The 19172-nt window shown below is 39.9% G+C and overlaps 2 long non-coding RNA genes across 4 annotated transcripts; both read right to left on the bottom strand.

Moving 5' to 3' along the window:
• Window positions 1–2847: 2847 nt before the first annotated feature.
• On the bottom strand, window positions 2848–7821 carry LOC141643984 (uncharacterized). 3 transcript variants are annotated; one of them, XR_012543818.1, is made up of 8 exons: window positions 7566–7821; window positions 7347–7478; window positions 6009–6262; window positions 5372–5544; window positions 4702–4880; window positions 3698–3747; window positions 3413–3497; window positions 2848–3258 (listed from the first exon to the last, which is right to left on the bottom strand). It is a non-coding gene; the product is annotated as an uncharacterized LOC141643984 (long non-coding RNA). The 3 variants fall into 3 exon arrangements; XR_012543817.1 differs by having other exon boundaries at window positions 7347–7463; XR_012543816.1 differs by lacking the exon at window positions 6009–6262 and having other exon boundaries at window positions 7347–7463.
• Window positions 7822–16230: 8409 nt separating this feature from the next.
• On the bottom strand, window positions 16231–18718 carry LOC141631887 (uncharacterized). The gene is made up of 3 exons (XR_012537719.1): window positions 18373–18718; window positions 18168–18275; window positions 16231–16387 (listed from the first exon to the last, which is right to left on the bottom strand). It is a non-coding gene; the product is annotated as an uncharacterized LOC141631887 (long non-coding RNA).
• Window positions 18719–19172: the final 454 nt, after the last annotated feature.

The following is a 19172-nucleotide window of genomic DNA, read 5'->3' as shown; positions in this document are numbered from 1 at the left end:
GGCATCTTTGGAGTTGGAACTTAGGTATCAACCTAAAATCTTTTGCGTCTCTTAAATAAGATGTTTTGACTTTTGATCATAGTAAATAAATGATTAGACATAAGATGTAAATGTTAAGACCTTATAACCATTTTTTTTACTAAGTTAATTACCCCGTTGCAACGCACGGGCATCCAAACTAGTTATATATAAGCTCAAGTCAAGCTCGAACTCGTGTTTAAGCTCGCAAGCTTGATAATGAGGTTAATTTTCTAAGTTCGAGCTAGTGAGTTTGAGGTCGGTTCGAGCTCGAGTTTTGCTTCATGAGAAAATGTTCTCATTGATTTGTCGATATTTGTATATGTAACCTTCAAACCGCTAGTTATTGAAAAATATCAAAGGAAAAAAACAAAATCTTACAATTATATAAAGACTCGAGTTAAGCTCGCACGTAAGCCTGATAATAATCTCAATTTTTTGAAATTCGGGTGAGCCCAAGAGAAGCTTAAGCTCGTGTTTTGCATATGAGTACAAAGCCAAGAACTATCATGATTTGATACGTAGTTATAAATAGATGTTATAGATCAAAATACATGTCTATGATTCAGAAAACATTTTCAAAATAGGAAAATAATCTGAACCACCCAAAAGTATGTAAAATGATATGCCCTCTATTTTCCTTTCTGTTATTTGTTTATCTAGTTTATTTTGGGTGTCTCAGTCAATTGTTTATCTTTCTATTTTATAAATGCAATTGATGAACAATTTGATTTTTTGTCATCTAATAATAATTAACTCCTCTTTCTTTGGTCTTTGTGTGAAAACGAAAGGTAAATAAATAACCGAGACGAAAAGAATAAACAAACAATCGAGAGAGCAATATATCCAAAAACAGTAGTATTGGTCAATATAATATTTTAATATGTCATTTACAAAACAGATGAAATTAGGAGATTAATTGGTCAATTTGTTGTTTAGGCCGAATTCAACTAATTTTTACCTAATAGGCTAATACCCTATTTATTAAACAAGGTCTAAATCTCACATGTTACACTTAAAATGAAGTGAATTAAATTTGGGCAAAGTTTATAAACTAAAACAAACCCAAATGAAATTACGTGAACTATGCCCTCCATTTAGATTTTATTACGTGAAGGTAGTAATTTGCTATCTTAACTTTGTCCAATAGTAAAATTAGATCCCAAAAATTTCAGTTGTATCAATTAAACCTTTTAATCTTTTAGAAAAAGTTTCTTCTTTTTTTATGTTTACGTGGGCGATTTCATAAACTTTTTAATAATATAGTTTCAGATTATTTAAAACAAAATTCAAAAACTTTATTAAAACATATACACGCATACACAACCGCCTTTAGATTTTATTAAAGATCTTAATAAGGTACATGGTTCAACATAAAATTCGAGACTAACTGAAAAACATATAACATTTTATTGACACTAAACAACATAACTTACGACTCCAGACGATAAAGTATAGTATCAAAATCATCTATACATGCCTGCCTACACAGGTTGTACATAAAGGCGGAACGAACATTATTTAACTGAGAGCCTCGAGCGTCCGAGTGCATGTTACACTGTAACGGAAACGTCCGCCCCGTCCCTTGTCTCCTGTACACCAGCCATCGATAATAATACTCGTATTAGAATTTAATTATTCACAATCACAATCACTAATTCTCGTAAATTAAAGAACAACCAGCCATACATTGGAATATATAAGATGATATACATAAGTTCGTTATAAACTAATACTCTTATCGTTTCAAGTCATTTCGATATTTATGTTTGTTCACTTATGTACGTGATACAATTCAGTGGCGGAGCTAGGATTTAAATCTAATGGGCGAAAATTTCAACGAAGGCAAACTAACGTGTAATGGTATAAGGTAAACTTAAAAAAAAAGTTCAAAAATATATACACCTAGGGGGGGCCTACCTAGAAACAAAGGGTAGTAACCCTAAATTTCCAAAAAATGTTAAAGATCATCTATTTTTACTACTTTTTTTTTGGTGCTAAAGAGGGGCAAAATCCCCGATATAATTCGAAATTAGCTACGGAGTACTAACTAAACGAGGAATAGCTACACCGAGGTTCGAAGACTGTCAGGGGGTTGCTCGATTTTTGCTACTTTAAAATTCTAAAATATACTCCGTAGAGCTTAACACAAATATAAAGCAACATTAAAAAAAATTCGCTATCCTAAAATTTTATTTCTAGGTTCACGAGTGTATATAACTAAAAACTTCGAAATTTCTCTCCCCGGCTAGTCCTCCCCAAGCTCCGCCACTTGACAATACAATGTTAGACAAATCCGACGGGAGGACAAATATTACTATATGTACCTGACAAGGTTTGCATGAAAGAAAGCCAAGATTAGGCCTTATATTGTTTAGTGTTGAAACAGCTGCCATTTTCACAAAGTGTGTATTTGTATTATACTAGTTGTTGCTCCGCGCGCGATGCGCGCGGAGTCCCAAGACCCATATCCGTCTTTAATCAAATTACCAACCTTCGAGCACAATGCAGAAGTATCTGTTTACGTTGCAGTCATTGGGTCAACACTTCCCAAACATTTAAATCAACCATGAGCAATATTCGAAACGCAATGTTTAGGTTGGAGTCATTGGGTTGCTAACGATTAGTAAAGAGAAAACGCAAGCACAATAAGACAATCGATCCACAAATCAGAGTAAAATACTAAAACACAACAAATTAGAAAGTAGTCCCGAACTTCTACAAAGACCTAAAAACACAGCCTCTGACGCAAGCAAGAACTCGGAAATTATAGAGTACCCGACATCAAATAGTCATATTAGAGATTGAAACTTCACAAAAAATAAATGCGATCCAGGAATACCCATCATCAAATAGTTATTAAAAAGATTGAAACTTTGCAAGAAATAAGTGAAACTATAGCATACCCATTGTCCTAAAAAGAACTAAAAAGATATTAAATTTTGCTACGAACTAAACGAAACATGGATACTATAGATACAAATCATCAAATACACTTTGGCCGAAAAATTTGAGACTTGGCTAGAATAATTTGAGTCTTTGCAACAAACTAAACTGAAACTCGGTTAGATCAGGTTTTTCAAGCTCCGTATACCTCCTAATAACGGAAGACATGCTATCATGGGTAACACCAGAGCAGCACTTCCTCAGGCTAAGTTCCCATAATAGGCGTAGTCCCCAATAGTTTGAAGGCTTAAACATGTTTAGCTTAAAGACTGTACTCCGGTCAGCCTTGGCAATCTACAAGCAAGATCAACAATGAACTGAAAACAGTGGCATGATCGGTAAGACCGGCAATTTTGAAACTATTTGAAATTTGACCACCTGAGATGACCTGGTGTCGTAGTTATCAATAAAGGTAATCGTACGAGAACATAATTACTAAGATACTCACTTCTCTCTAGCGCCTAGGAGGAAAAATTTACTATCATAAGCACAAGCTCTACTCATATCGAGCCTAGACCTCCTCAACTGCAATTCTGCAAATGAAAGTGGCAGGGCAGCAAAGATCAGTACTTGTTTTCTAGGATTAAAACAGAAAAGTGATGGTCTTTTCTCTACCGACAACGAGGAGTTTGAAGGTGGTGAGTTTCATTTGCTGCTTATTGGTTTTATTAGAAATGGAAAAAAAAAAAAGCAACAAATATAGAAGTGAATTTTTTAGTCTTTAGCTTCTCACCATAATAGCTACAAATATATCGTTTGTTGGCCGTGGTCAAATATGTGCTCCTGTAAATAAAAAACAAGTATTCATTAGAATGTGATGTCAATCTGGCAGTTCTCCGGTGGAGTATTACCCTAGAAGCATAACTATAGGCTTAACATCTAATTTATTAATTGTCGCAAAGAGCAAACAATCTAATAAAAAGATAAGATCATGGGTTTAAAATTGTAATGGTAGAGACGTAAAGAGTGAAAGTTTGGGACTCAATATTAATGGGACACCATGCATAATAACGACAAATTCATGAAAATGATAGGTCGGCTATAAGTGAAGGAGATGATTGAATCTGAAATATATATACAATGAAATATCTGAAGTAGTCACATAAAATATTCTAAGCTCTTTACCAAGTATTAACAAATATAGCAAGGAGATGAAATTTGGACGTAAAAACTAATGAACAAGCAATCCTAAGTTGCACAAACTTGGAGCAAAGCTAGTTTCTCTTTTTAGATTCTGATCTCCCAAAAAAAGGAGACTATTTCAGCAGCAAGAATTACTGCTCAAATATACAACTTGAGCACAAATATAAACGTGAACATACGATTAGGAAAAAAGGATTAGTTACTTACAAAGTCACAACTATTACCTCATCTTGGCCTATACGGTTCTTCAAATAAGAAAAAGAAACATATAATGTTGAATATCTTAGGACGACTCAGACTGTCAATAATATTACCACTGCACTAATTAAGGGTTGATTAATATAAATTGCCTCACAATGCAGCCTATGAAAGTAGCATTTCTTAAAATATGTTTTCCTCTCCTAACTCCTTAAATACGTACTTAAGATACCATTATAACACCATTTCTTGTTTAACATCGTCTTAACTACTTATGACGGTTCACACTCAATTAATAGATAGAGGTGGAAATAAAAGAAGGTTGTAAGAGGTCTTGAGTTAAGATGGTTTTAACCAAGACCTGTTACCATTATAAAAGAACTATAGATAACAAACCTGTAATCTTGCTAGAGGGATGCATGAGGAAGTGGACCATAGATGCCGGAAAAGACTAAGCTAAGAACTCTTAAAACTCGTTAATGTTGAGAGAGTTACAATAAAGGACTCCCTGCACCAGCAGTACCCTGGAACCACCTCTTTCCGGCCTCCCCAGGAGTTTGAGTTGCAGCCAAAACCTATGTAAAATCACTTAAAAATCATTTCTTGCTGCTTGATCCATGCATACTTATATAGAGTATTAATTTTCAAAGGGGTTTACACCATCCAGTTTGGTTCGGCTTCGAGCTACGTAGGACCACAAGGGCGGAAAAGTTCTCCCCCTGAAATTTTGACACTACTGCATTCCCTATGAACCGAAACCAGACCCTATGTTAACCTAGATTAACTTACAGCCTAATTAGCTTTAATGAAAACATAGCAATTCACAATTATCTAGTTTGTTGCTGATCATTTTCTTTACACTGGCTACTGTAAAATTAATTATAATTGGCCGATCTACTTAATCGTACTACGAGAGAAATTAAACTGAACCAATCAATTAATCACAACTTGCTTGCAACATGCACAAGGCGGCTCCACAGTCTGCCCACCCATGAAACAAACTCCAAACACCTAAACATGCATTATTACAGGAAAAAGTCTCCAAATGCTAGTCTCGGTTACTTACCTCCACAAACCCGTCACCAAGATTCACAGCATCTCCAATATTATAAGTTCTGGCAAGGTGACGATTGAGTGAAAACGACTTGAACTGGGTAAGAATGAACATCTTTCGTGTTCCACTATTGATACAGTTGCTCAAAGGAACATCAGTAGCCTATAACATCCTCCTACTGGAAACTGCAAACCATAGTTATCTACGTCACCCATTTTGAACATAGTTATCACTCAAAACTTGTAATGAACATAGCATCACGAATTGCATAGAAAGAGTGTCAATCCGCAACTAAAAAAACAGTCAGTTGAGTTAGTCGTTTGCTTATCACTAATATAAATCATAGACCGAAAACAAATGAGTTCCAGCACCTCCCCCCAATATAATTGAGTAACATTTTGGAATCTGCCTTAGCAGATTCAAATAATGTAGGCTCAAGCTTCTGCAATTCAATAAACCATCAAAAACACATGTACCTTTATATCCTAAGTACCCCAAAAGAAACCAAAAGTAACACACATGCATAGTTTTAAATATCAGCAGCTATGATCTCGCCTTTTACACCTTAAAAGGCGATATTCGGCCGTGATAACCGATATCGCGACAGAAACGGAGATTTAATACTATGCACACATGTATTAGAACTTACCATAGAATCTTTAACATTTTGATTAAAATCTGAAGTGAGAATAGAGAAAGCAAGTCTGGATTTATTGATCTTTCTTCAATTATTATTATTAGAACCCCCAAATTCTTGGAATAAAAGCTCGAAGATTTGCTTTTGATCAAACTTTGGCTAATTTTCTCCCATAAAAAGCTCTTCTTTCCTGCTTCTCTTATACAAGCACTATGGTTTTAGGCTGCCGCACTTGACTCCATTGTTTAACCTTTTACAATAATTTCCTGCAGAAATCAATAAACAATGTCAGAAAGCTAAATATCTCAACTTTACCAAATAAACAAGTCATAGAATAAGACCGTCTCACACAATAATTACTGTATCAAGTATAAAACAAAAATGAACCAACTTTATTGTAAAAGTGTGTTTTTTCTGACCCAATATATATATCAACCATTAAAGAGCAAAACAAGAACAACCCAGATCATAAAATGGCTAATAATTAATAGCAAATGTATGAAAATAAGCTCTAATTATTAAAGATTTTAAGTATTTATAAACTACAAAAATTCTAAGAGGCACTTGCTTAAGTTTCTGTTGCATGCTTCTAGATAGAGTAACGCATTTTTAACTGAACTGACTGGCTTGTTGTAGCTACACAAATTTGGATCGCAAGGAAGGACAGGAACAGTTAAAAGAAATCAAAAACTGATCAATAAACCTGATAAGCACGACATTTACATGTTTATTTTAAAACCACAACCAAAATAGTGAACAAAAAAGTCGGTTCATATGCAAAAATGCAGTTGAGATGTTTGTGCATGTGAGGCTGTGACCTTTGAAGTTGTAATTGATTTTTCCTATTGGGCTACTGTTTTACACGATGAAGTTATTTACTTGCCTATCTCTTTTGCTGTTCTTCCATCGATTTCTCTCCTGAATACATATTGCCTTCAACAAATACCATTACATTTATCTAGAACAACTCTTATTGCTCTGGGTTGAACCACATGACGGCTGACTCAGGGCATGTCATTTTGTTTGATTCATTCTGATATGCTTGTAAATAGTTTAATAAACCAAAACAAAAAGCAAAAAGCAAAATAAGCTTAAATGCGTGATCTAAAAATGTATAGAAGGATCAAGCTAAAAGAAAAAGAAAATGAGCTGGAGATGGACATGGACGTGCCTGGTAGAGGTGAATGGATAAGCCTATGAGATTGAAACCAAAAGGCATCTCAACACAGAATTCAAACTAAAATCCCTAAAATTCAACACGCAACATGATGATTGACTAATAATCAAAGCAAAACTCTAATTAAATTATTAGGTCTGAGAAAGTGTCAAGCATGAAAAGTGACAAATTACCGGAGTTCGAATCATCAAAAATCATCATGGTTGTCTCCGTCGCCGTCGTCATCACAAGCATCGGAGCAGGAGACAGATCTCATATGCAACCTCTATCTGAACGCCTATATGGATACTCTGAAAGATGAGATCCTTATGAAATCAAACAAACCTATCAAAAATCCAATTAAAACCCTAAACTTTACACACAAAATTTACAAAAGAAAAACAAAATCAAACCTTGCACGCCCATCATCAAGGATGTGGAAAAGGGCTAATGAGTGATGGAGAGTAAAAGAGGAAAAATGAGTGGATGAAACTGGAGAAGAAAATTGAAGGGCAAAACAGAATGACAAAAAAGAATAAAGAAATGGAGAAACGAAGGAAGAGGAAAGAGGAAAGTAAGAAACACTGTATGGCACATGACCCGCACGAAAAACACTGCCCTACTGTTCATTCCCCAATGTTTTCCAATGTTTACACATTTAGAAGGGTCTTAGATAAGATGTTTTTACTTTTCTTGTGTTTTTTGTAGCAACACATTTCACTTCTATCACCCTATTTATAGAGGATTAGGTAGCATGTAGGTAGCCATGCAGAATTCATTCATAAACAAATCCTCTCTTGTCCCGATTATTTAACTATCCTATTTTATTTTAAGGTTTCTCAGTCAATTGTTGTATTTTTTATTTTAGAATTGTATTTGATGGGCAATTAGATTTTTTACAATCAAATTGGTCCATTTGTCATTTTATAATTGACCACCTCTCTTTTTTGGTCTTTATATCAAAATCAAAGGATAATAATTGACGACCGAATAAGAAGAGTATTATAAAACTCATGCATTAAGACGTGTTAAATATTTAACAGTTGGTCTTTTTTGTGACAGGCACTATTTGTCACAAGCTGAAGACGGATAGTGTCCCTTTCACAATTAGGTAAGTGAGGGTAAATGGAGCACCCTATTAATAATGACACTTGCATATTATGAAAGGGATACTATTCGTCTTCAGCTTGTGACAAATAATGCCCGTTTTAATGAGATTTTGGGAATACTTAAATTCCAAGAGCACAAGCGTCAGGTTAGAATCGCCTAGATATTGGAAAAGCAAGCAAGTGTTCAGTTTGAAAACAAGTGTCATATGATCAAATGCATGCAATCTACGTTTTATTTTATCCAAAAATATTTCATTTATCCACAGGGTCATGTTTAATGGTTAAAACTTTGATGTAAGTATAGATTTTATATAGACAAATTATTAATTCGGTAATATTTGTATTTATGCGCTATTTATTAAGTTGCGCCCAAATATACAGTGATCTACTACGGTATATAAAATATGAGTTTATTTACGACTTAAAAAGTATGGATCTGTGTCTATTATCTCAGTGTAGATACCATTAGGTTTATAATGCATGACGAGCGCATTAGACTATAGAGATTATATAGTCACTTTGATTATAGTCTCTACTAGAACACAATAACTTAATCTCCCCACCTTCTATCAGTAAAAAGATCATATTAGTATGCATGTCTACTAGAAAACCTAATCGCGAATATCATGCCTTCACGTGGTTCATCCCAACCTTTCGTCATAAATTAAGATACACTTCCGCACTACTGTTTACTGAATAATTTAGTATGAAGTTTATGGCCATTAATCGGATAATTAAATCTAACACTCTAATCGAACCTTGATTATTGTATTGATGATGTTATTGTAGACGTAAATTGTTGATGTTATTTCAGTGAATAATTTACATTTGTTTATTTTGTGATGGGAAAATAAAGTATAAATTATTGATCGGGGACGAAGAGAGTTCTTGATATATACCTGACATGGTGACCACGTGTCAAGACCACTACGACTTGGGTGTAAATTGTTGAGTGTTGAAATAGCTGCCATTTTCACAAAGAAAAGAGTGTATTGTTTTTGAAAGATCAATGTTAAGTGTTTTACTTGTGTTATGTTTTTGTACTAAACACATCTCCTTCTTCAGTCTATTTATAGGAGGTTAGCGAAGCTTGTAGAATTAGACAGCAAACAAAGTGCTATTATTTTAAATAATAATAAATATACTAAAGAATATACCGAAAATTCACGTGGTATTTTTGAGATTTGGCTCGTAAAGATTTGGGATATGTCAATATGTGTACTAGTCGTGTCATGCATTTAGATGGCCGGTGTTAAAAGAATACAAATTAAATTTTTTGTAAAACGGTTCTACCATAAAACATTATAAAACTATGTATTAAAAGGATTTAGATGTCCTTTTCATGAAAAGTAGTATAGATCTCGCGCAAATGCGCGGTTTTAAATAGAGATATTTGAGAATTTAACGATTTTACCATTGTAATAACTCCATTTGAAATTTAATTATGAAATTTACTTTTAGATCGAAATATTAGAGAATTTAAAAATTTTACCACTATGATAACTCTATTTGAAATTTAATTAAGAAATATATTATTACGAGGTAGAAGAGAGGACTCAGGAAGTTCAACACTTATACTCAGCCTAAGATTAACTTTACTTTAAAACATATTGTTACTGTTCCGGGTGTAATTCCAGAGCAGATATTCGTTACCACTCGTAGCTTGTAGAATGTCGTCTTTGGTTGAATCCTTCTTTCCTTAATTGTTCCTCTCGGCCTCTCCTGCAACAATGAACGAACTGAGGGCTTGGCTTTGTGCCAAGCGTACTCACTCCGACGCTCAAGTCAGTAAACTTAAGGGATAAGTTGTTACTTGGCTGAATGTATATTGTAGAGAGATAAGGAAGATAATACCAGATGAATAGTGTTTCTTAGGTTAAGTTGTCGATGTTTTCCTCAATGAAGGTTGAGGAGTATTTATACACTTTCACCTTTTGTCACGTAGTGGCCAAGTGGCCAAGTGGCTAACAGGTGGAAAGACTGATCTACCCCTCGGCCGAGGGACCTATGGCAGGCCGGCGGGCCCTGTTGACTCACCGCCGAGGGGTCTTGGATATGAGTACGCGGGTATGTGCCCCGGCTGGCAAGTTACCATGCCGAGACCAGTGACCGACAGCCGATGGGGCTGCATCGACTAGGCTTGTCTAAGCCGTTGACTTGTTTGTGGATATCTTTGACCTTGCTCAATATGTTGACTTGGTCGGCGGTGCGAAATATGCCCCATCAATTTGCCCCCAGCGTAGTCTATGCCGTGGTATGGGCTCCGATGTACGTTTGAGCGTATATTCTGCGCAAGTAATTTGTAAAAAATTAAAATGGACGCTTCGATGGTCTCTCTTACTGAGGATGAGAAGCGGGCGATGCAGCTGTTTGATGCTGAGAAGGGATGGCTGCCCCCGACTCAGATTATTCTTCGAGGATGAGCCGCTCTGCCATGTCGGCCTCATACCGGCCCTCGGCCCGGGGTGAGTGGGGTCGGTGTGAGGCCCATCTTTGCCTGTCATGCTTTTGTTTCAGAGCTTTGTTTTACCCCTTTTATGTGACCTTTGTTTGTTTTCTTGCGGACCGGTTTGGCCAGGATTTGTCCGAGAGGACCTTGCGAGGGTTAGGGCTTGACAAGGACGGAAGGTCGTTAAACAAAGATCCTACGGGCCGACTTGCGTGATCGTAGACCGTCTCCCAACGAACTCATGGATAAGCGGTGAAGTCACCGGATCCGGCGGCGGCCTGCAAGGGTTCTCGGAGGCGTGCCAAAGAGAACAAAGAAGGCGTCCGGGTTGGCGGCGGCGTCATGCCTCTCCTCTTCGACCCCGGCGGTTCGAGCTGTGGAGGTCATCGAAATCACTGATGGGGCGGTGACCGTTGCTAAGGCCCTCTCTCCTCCGAAGAAGAGAAAAGAGCCTCCGTCTGCTTCCATCGTTGCGGGAGAAGATCGACTCACCCCCCTCGAACGAAGAGGGTCCGGACTGGTACGGATCTAACTTGTGGTTGGATTTAGGCTGGTTCGTTGGACATCCCGGATGACCGGCTTTCTGATGTGTCAATGCATGGTGACATGGACGCTCTGTGTAAATTTTTGTAGATCCTCCTTCGGCGGCCGCCGTTCTCACCGAACGGCAATTAGGGAAGCGACTGAGAAGGCTATTGAGAAGGCGGGTGACACAAATGTCATCGTTGACTCCTCGGCTCAGAAGATTCCTCCCTCCGAGCTTGTGGCAGAGGGTGTGAAATTATATAAGAGGTTGGCCAAGTGGACCCAACAAGCCGGCTCCTACATCTTGGAGCGGGAGAAGACCATGGGCCAAGCTGCGCCACGATCGCAAAGCTTAAACTTGATCTCTCTCGCCGCAAAGGGGGAAGCCGGAAGGCTAAATGGATCTCCTTGCCCAAGAAGCGCGTGGAGGAAACCGAGAAGCTGCTAGGGGCCGAGAGGGCCAAAGTTGAGGAAGGCGATGCCGCCACGCCAAGATGATGGAGGAGCGGGACAGGTACAAGGGTGCTTATGACGCCGTGGTTGCCAAGGGGGAAAAGTGGAAGGATCTGTTCCACAACCAGGCGGAGGCGCTCAGGGACGCGCAGTCGCCCTTGCTCAAAAGGAGAAGGATATTGAAATGCTTCAAGATGATCTTCTCCCTAAAATGTGCGCCACAATCCGGGACCGGGCCGAGGAGGCGACCAGGGAGGCAATAAAAAGACTCGTCCCCGAGGGCTCTTTCCGTGGGATAAATTTGACCAGCTTTCGGACGAGATGGCGATCTTTGCGGAGGCGGCGGCGGCTGCAGAAAGACGGAGGCGGCGAAGGCGCTCGATATAGGCGAGGCCAAAGCGACCTATGATGCAAAGGTGAAGGAGGCTGAGGGGCTAAAGGCACTTGAAAACGTCGAGCCCTCTTCTGAGCCGGCCACCGAAGATGCTGCTGCTACTGACGGAGGGCAGCAACAGGCATAGGGAGACGGGCGGTCGTCACCAGACTCACCCGGCGTCTCGGATAGCTTTAGCTGTTCGGGGGCCAATTATTGAGCCTTCTCTCCCTGCCATCTTTTGGCGCTTCAAATCCCAAGTCTGTAACCTTTTGTTTTTTTGTTTCCTCGCTTTTTGTAAAGCTTTGGTAGGTAGAGTTTAGGCTATCCTTATGGGGACGGCCGTCGTCTGTACTCTCCTTGCAATCATTTTCAATAGAGTTTTATCTTTTTGGTCCTCGGCTTGGCCGGGACTTTGATCACGATCCTTTACTTATCTTCTTGTGTTATTAATTGAGTGCCTTCGTTTTTACCGTCAGCATGGCCGAGTCAGTTAGAATGCATATCTCAACTGCGTAACGTCTTTAGCATTTCTTCTAGCGTATCGGTCATTGTGTCCCCGTCGCTCTCGGCTAAGGCCGAGGTAATCGGGGTTATGGCTCGATAGCAGTTCTTCTAGCGTATCGGTCATTGTATCCCCGTCGCTCTCGGCTAAGGCCGAGGTAATCGGGGTTATGGCTCGATAGCAGTTCTTCTAGCGTATCGGTCATTGTATCCCCGTCGCTCTCGGCTAAGGCCGAGGTAATCGGGGTTATGGCTCGATAGCAGTTCTTCTATTTGAGTGCCCGCCTGGTGGCAATTTGTGGAGGGGACAAACACTTCGATGGAAAACTTGGGTGATTCATTTGTTTGTTATGATCGTGCGTTGGGGTGTCCGCAATGGGTTTGGACACCTCCGCCGCTATACAAAGTATTTTCTTAAGTTATCGGTGTTCCAATGGCTCATCAAAGGCACACCTCCCATGTCTGTCAGCCGGTATGTACCCGGCCTCATCTCTTCGACCACTTTGTAGGGACCCTCCCAGTTGGCCGTCAGTTTACCATGAATATTTCCTTTGTTGGTGGCAGCCGACTTCCTTAGGACTAGGTCTCCCACTTTTAAGTCCCTTTTGTGGACTCTTCGGTTGTAGGCTCTTTTCATCCGGTTTTGATACACGGCCAAGTTGAGGCGTGCTGTATCTCGGCTTTCTTCGACCAGGTCTAGGGAGGCTTTCAGGCCTTCCTCGTTTTCAACTGGGTTAAAGGTAGTCGTTCTGAATGTTGGCACCGTTACTTCAATTGGTAGGATCGCTTCGAACCGTAGACTAGGTGGAAGGGGTGTACCCGTTGCTTCTTTCTCCGTGGTCCGAAGGGACCACGGGACGCCGGGTAGTTCATCGGCCCACCTTCCCTTAAGGTCTTCAACTGTCTTCATCAAACCGTTGAGGATTGTTTTGTTGGCCGCCTCACCGCCCGTTGCTCTGTGGGTGGCAGACGGAGGAGTACGCAAACTTGATGCCAAGCTCTTCTAACCAGTTCATTATCAGGTCGCTCCTAAACTCTCGGCCGTGGTCAAATACCATAACTTGGGGTAATCCGAAGCGAGTTATAACATTTTCCCAGATTACCTTTCGACGGCGCCGTGGTCTTCGCCGATCTTGCTACGACTTCAACCCATTTGGTGAAGTAATCAACGGCGACGATCAAGAACTTCCTTCCTCCGGAGGCCGTTGGGAACGGCCCTAGCATGTCCATCCCCCACTGTGCGAAAGGAAGGGGGCTAAGCACCGGTTGTAGGTCCCTGGAGGGAGCGTGTATCACCGGGGCATGCATCGACGATTCGTGCACTTCTTGGTCTTTGTTCGGAATCTTGAAGCATGGTGGGCCGGAAGTAGCCGGCTCGGAGAGCTTTGTGGGCTAGCGTTCTTGCCCCCATGTGGTGTCCACGAGATGCCTTCGTGAATCTCTGTCGATGCTCGATTCTGCGTCGGTGGACCGACACACTTCAAGAGTGGTCTTATTACGGATCTTCTGTACAGTTCCCCTTCGAACACCGAGTACCTGGCGGCGATCCTTTTTATTTTGGCCGAGGGATTGCGGTCCTCCGGCAATTCACCTGTAAGTTTGTATTTCATTATCGGAGTCATCCACGTTGTCTCGGTCTCTATGTTGCCCACCATGCCGACGGTCTCAGTGATGCTCTTCGCATTCCTGATATCTACCAAAGACGGTTCGGCTGACATTCTTGATGGTTGAGCTGGCAAGTTTGGAGAGAGCGTCGGCCCGGTTGTTCTCGGATCTGGGAACGCATTGGATTTGGAAAGATTTCAATTTCGCTATGTCGGCCTTTACCCTCTCTAGGTACCTTACCATTCCGTCGTCCCGAGCCTCAAACTCCCCTCGATTTGGTTAGTAACCAACGGTGAGTCCATCTTCAACACAATGTGTTCTGCTCCGCACCCTAGCTAGCTCGACTCCGGTTATCACCGCCTCGTATTCGGATTCGTTGTTCGAGGCCGAGAAGGTGAATTTCAAGGCGTACTCAAACTCGTCCCCGTTTGGGCTGATGATAAGGATGCCGGCTCCTGAGCTGTTCGTCGTGGAGGAGCCGTCGGTGTAAACCTCCCATATGCCTGGGTTTGGCTCTTCTTGATATGTGCATTCGGCCAGGAAATCTGCAAGTGCTTGCCCCTTTATCGAAGGCCTTGGTTTGTACTGAATGCCGAAACCAGAGAGTTCCACTGCCCATTTGATGAGCCTGCCGGATTGTTCGAATTTTTCCAAAGCTTTCTCCAATGGCTGATCGGTTAGGACCGTCACGGGGTGTGCGTCGAAGTAGGGTTTTAACTTCCTCGTGGCAACGACGACGGCGAAGGCTGCTTTTTCAATTAGTGGGTAATTTCTCTCGGCGGGCAACAGTGTATGGCTGACAAAGTAGATTGGGTGTTGCTGTTTGTCTTCTTCCCTGATGATCACGGCGCTGACCGTGGCCGAGGTAATCGCTACTATGTATAGGTATAGCGTCTCCCCGATGATCGGCACAGACGAGTTGGGAGAGTCTGAAGATGAGCTTTCAGTTGCTTGAAAGCCGTGCTCTGTTCCTCCCCCCAGCTGAAGTCTTTATTCCCTTTCAACACTTTGAAGAATGGGGTGCTCTTGTCGGCTGACCGAGAGATGAAACGGGCGAGAGCCGCCATTCTCCCAAGATCATAACCTCTTTTCGATTCCTTGGTTCGCGGTCTAGGATTGCTTGGATTTTGTCTGGATTTGCATCGATGCCTCGCACCGACAAGTACACCGAGGAATTTACCCGCCCGGACACCGAAGTTGCATTTCATTGGGTTGAGCTTCATCTTGTATTTCCTTAGTGAACAAAATGTTTCGTGTAAATCGGCCGTGCTCATTTGTCGGACTTGCTTTTCACAATAGCATCGTCGACGTAAGCCTCAATGTTTCTCCCTTTTTGATTTTGGAACACTTTGTCCACCAGTCTTGTATACGTTGCGCCGGCGTTTTTCAAACCAAACGGCATCATTTTGTACATGTATGTGCCGTTAGCGGTGATGAATGCGCATTTAGGCATGTCTTCCTCAACCATGAATACCTGGTGATACCCCGAGAAGGCGTCTAGCAGGCTCGATGGTGTAGCTGCCCGTGGCGTCGATTAAGCTATCTATTCGAGGCAAAGGATAACAATCTTTGGGGCATGCTTTATTAAGATTGGTAAAATCTACACACATTCTCCATGCTCCCGATGATTTCCTTACCATCACAACATTGGCTAGCCACTCAGGATAAGTGCAAGGCATAATAAAACCCGCCGTAAGTAGTTTATCTACCTCGGCTTTGATGGCCTCATCTTTCTCGACTGAGGAGTTCCTCATCCTTTGCTTGACGGGGCGAGCGGTAGGAAGTAAGTTTAACTTGTGAGTAATTACCTCCCGACTCACACCCGGCATCTCGGCCGCTGAGTAGGTGTGACACCCTTAAATCTAGCCTTGATTAAATACGTAAATTCTACAGGAAAACTGGTAGGATATGTTTGTAAATGGTTCAACTAGTCCAAAAACCTGCAATTTCAAAAAATTTTCTAACTAAACCATTCACAACCAATTCCAACTCAAGAAGAGTGTCAAAAACCCTGCAACAACTGATAAACTAATTTACATATATAACTAAAGACACGGAAATATAAGGATACAAACCAATAATAAAAAGGGAGACATATGTCCCTTCAAATTATATACAAACCAAAAGTATAAAAGGTTTACTAATAGAATAGCCAAAACTAGGTCCAAGGTTCCTTGCTCACTAGCCGTCTGTGACCCCCAACAAAGCATCAACAACCTGTCAATCGCATTTTATACAAACACGAAAGCCACAATTCAGTGGGGAGTAATTTCGAGTCCTCCCAGCCACGAATCGTCAAAATTAATGTACATGTAGTAAAACATGTAAACAAGATGATAAAGAATTCAATTATCAATTATTTTAACATATGAGTCCTAAACTGACCAAACTAAACTAACATGTGAAACATTTAACAAATTGTAATCCAAACTCTATCAACCATAGCCGGCTTGCATCTCACCTTCTATGATTCATAGAATCATCAAACAAGAAAGGGCAATATATCAAAGACAGGCATAAGTTCTTAGTCCCGTCAATAGTCACTTTGTAACTCAAGTCTATACCACGAGGTAGGGAAGGTAATCGAACCGGTATCTTGGCTCAGCGGTTACTATTAAGAAAACATGGCCAAGAGACAACACAACCCTAGCCTAAAATCTGCGCAGACCTAGACATGCGGATACACACCACCGCACCCAAGACTCACAACTTTTTTTAAAACAAAGTGAAGTGAGTACCCTAAGGACACCACCGAAGGGTCGGCTAGTACTTAAGCTGACCCCATACTATCAAAATTAGTACCTGAGGTCATGCACCAACTTGGATAAACATCCACTAGTCAGGAACACAAAGGCTATCAAGCAGTGAACATATACTCGTCAAAGAATATAAAGACCTATCTATGATGGAGGCCGAAATACTCACCTAGGACCTAGTCACAGCTAGTCCCAGCTTGAATACTTTAGCCCACACCACTCAAGACTCACCACACAAGTCAAGTAAGACACCCACTTAACCTTAAGAGGGCAAAAAGTCCTACTTACCAACATAAAATCTAATATTCTATCATGTGAAAGGTTATATAAATGTCTATTTACAGCATACAATCCCAACAGTTCCTCAATAAGTATTAAATACTAATTTCCAATCCTAGCAATTATAACAATATAAAAGGCTTTAGGGGAAACTAGGGCCATTTCTACAAAATAAGAAGCTATTAAAATTCAACTAACTAAATAAGAAGCTATTTAAATTCAATTAACTACACATGTGAAATAGAGATATAATAAATGGCCTAAAACAAGAAAAAAGCCGATTATCTAATTCATTCAACCGAATTTTTACCCGCAACCCCAGCCCTGCGACAGGTACGGGTCAAATTGCGGCTGACCAATCACTCAATTAACTGACATCGCATCAGTCAAAGGGACTAAGGCTCAGTTTTCGGCACAATCAACAAAACATTACAATTATAGCTATAAAATTCATTTTGAGCCTATTAATTACAAATTTCCTTTTGTAAATTATCCTAACATGTGATAATTGTCAATATAACATAATTTTTCTACCCTTAGCATAACTTTTAGCTACTTTTATGATTCTCTTAACAAATTTAACCATGTATACTCATTCTAATTATATCCATGATGAACCTAAAATGACGGACAAAGCATGGAAAACCGCGAAACAAGCAACGGACCGACCCGGGCCAACCCCAAGACCGGCCGGGGCTGCCGTGGGCCTGCCGGCTGCTGCCGGGCCCGCTGCCGTACCATTTCTTTTTTTTTTTTCATTTTTATACATTATAAGACCGTCTGAAAATTAATTAATCGTCCCCAATTCAACTTTGATAATTTAAACTACCAAAAGGCACAAATTAAGCTTGCATGCAACTAAGTTTAACATGTGAAAATTACTACCCAAACAAAAATTCACCAAACATACAAAAATCAAAAACATGTGACGATCTTTCGTCGAGTAACTCGAAATATGTTACCTTAAGCTAGAAAATGAGCAATTAGTCCTCAAAACCGAAACCCTAACCACAACTAACCGTTATCCTCTACAATATACGAGTCCCCGAACTCGTCTTCCAATCCTTCACCTAAATAAACAATTAAAACACAATAATTAAGCAAAAATACCGAATTTCCGAAAATTGGTCTTAAAATAACTTAATGAAAACTGAAATTAGAACATACTAAGTCGTAGATCGCGGCGAGGGGATTCCGGAAAGGTAAATTATGCGAAAAACGGACAAGAAACGAAGATTTTATGGCGATTTTAAGCTTGATTTTATGTTAATGGTGTTTTGGTGTTTTTGTAATATGTTGAGGATGATGATGAACAAAATCAGAAAAAGAAAGAATAGGGGGGAGGGGATGCCGCGCGTGAGAGAAGAAAGGAGGAAAAAGTACGTGCGGGATTTTTAGTCGGGATTTTTAACGAGTCGGTTTTGACTCGTTTCAATAATAATTAAATCCGTAAGTCAAATGCAAATTCCGTCAAGTCCAAAGTCTTTAAACACGAGATTACAATAAAATTGAGTATTCATACGACCCATTTCCAAATTCGTTTACCCAACGTTCAAACGAATTGTCATTTTCCCCCCGATACGCCCTTATTTCGAAATAAAAGATTTTACACGATTTAAACTATTTTTAAATATATCCAAACTATCAAAATAAATACTTTTCTTCAAAATATAATAAAATTATATTTCTTTGAATTATTTTTACTTTAAATACATTATTGTCAAATTTTACTTGATTAATTAATTATTTTCGAAATATATTAACGGTCCAAAAATTTACGGGCGTTACAATCACCCCTCCTTTCAAAAAGTTTCGCCCTCGAAACTTAGAAGGAGAAATTATAGTTATAAGAAAATATAGGTATCTTTTCAATGAAACGGTGATACTCTTGTTGATCAGACAAGAACATCCATATTCATATCAAGATATAAAAATATTTCTACACCAATAAATGAGAAAATCCATTA

Source organism: Silene latifolia, chromosome 2, assembly GCF_048544455.1.
Source record: "Silene latifolia isolate original U9 population chromosome 2, ASM4854445v1, whole genome shotgun sequence".
In the NCBI taxonomy this organism is placed as follows: domain Eukaryota; kingdom Viridiplantae; phylum Streptophyta; class Magnoliopsida; order Caryophyllales; family Caryophyllaceae; genus Silene; species Silene latifolia.
The sequence above is the reverse complement of the archived record's forward strand: the minus strand, read 5'-3'. Positions and strand labels throughout refer to the sequence as shown.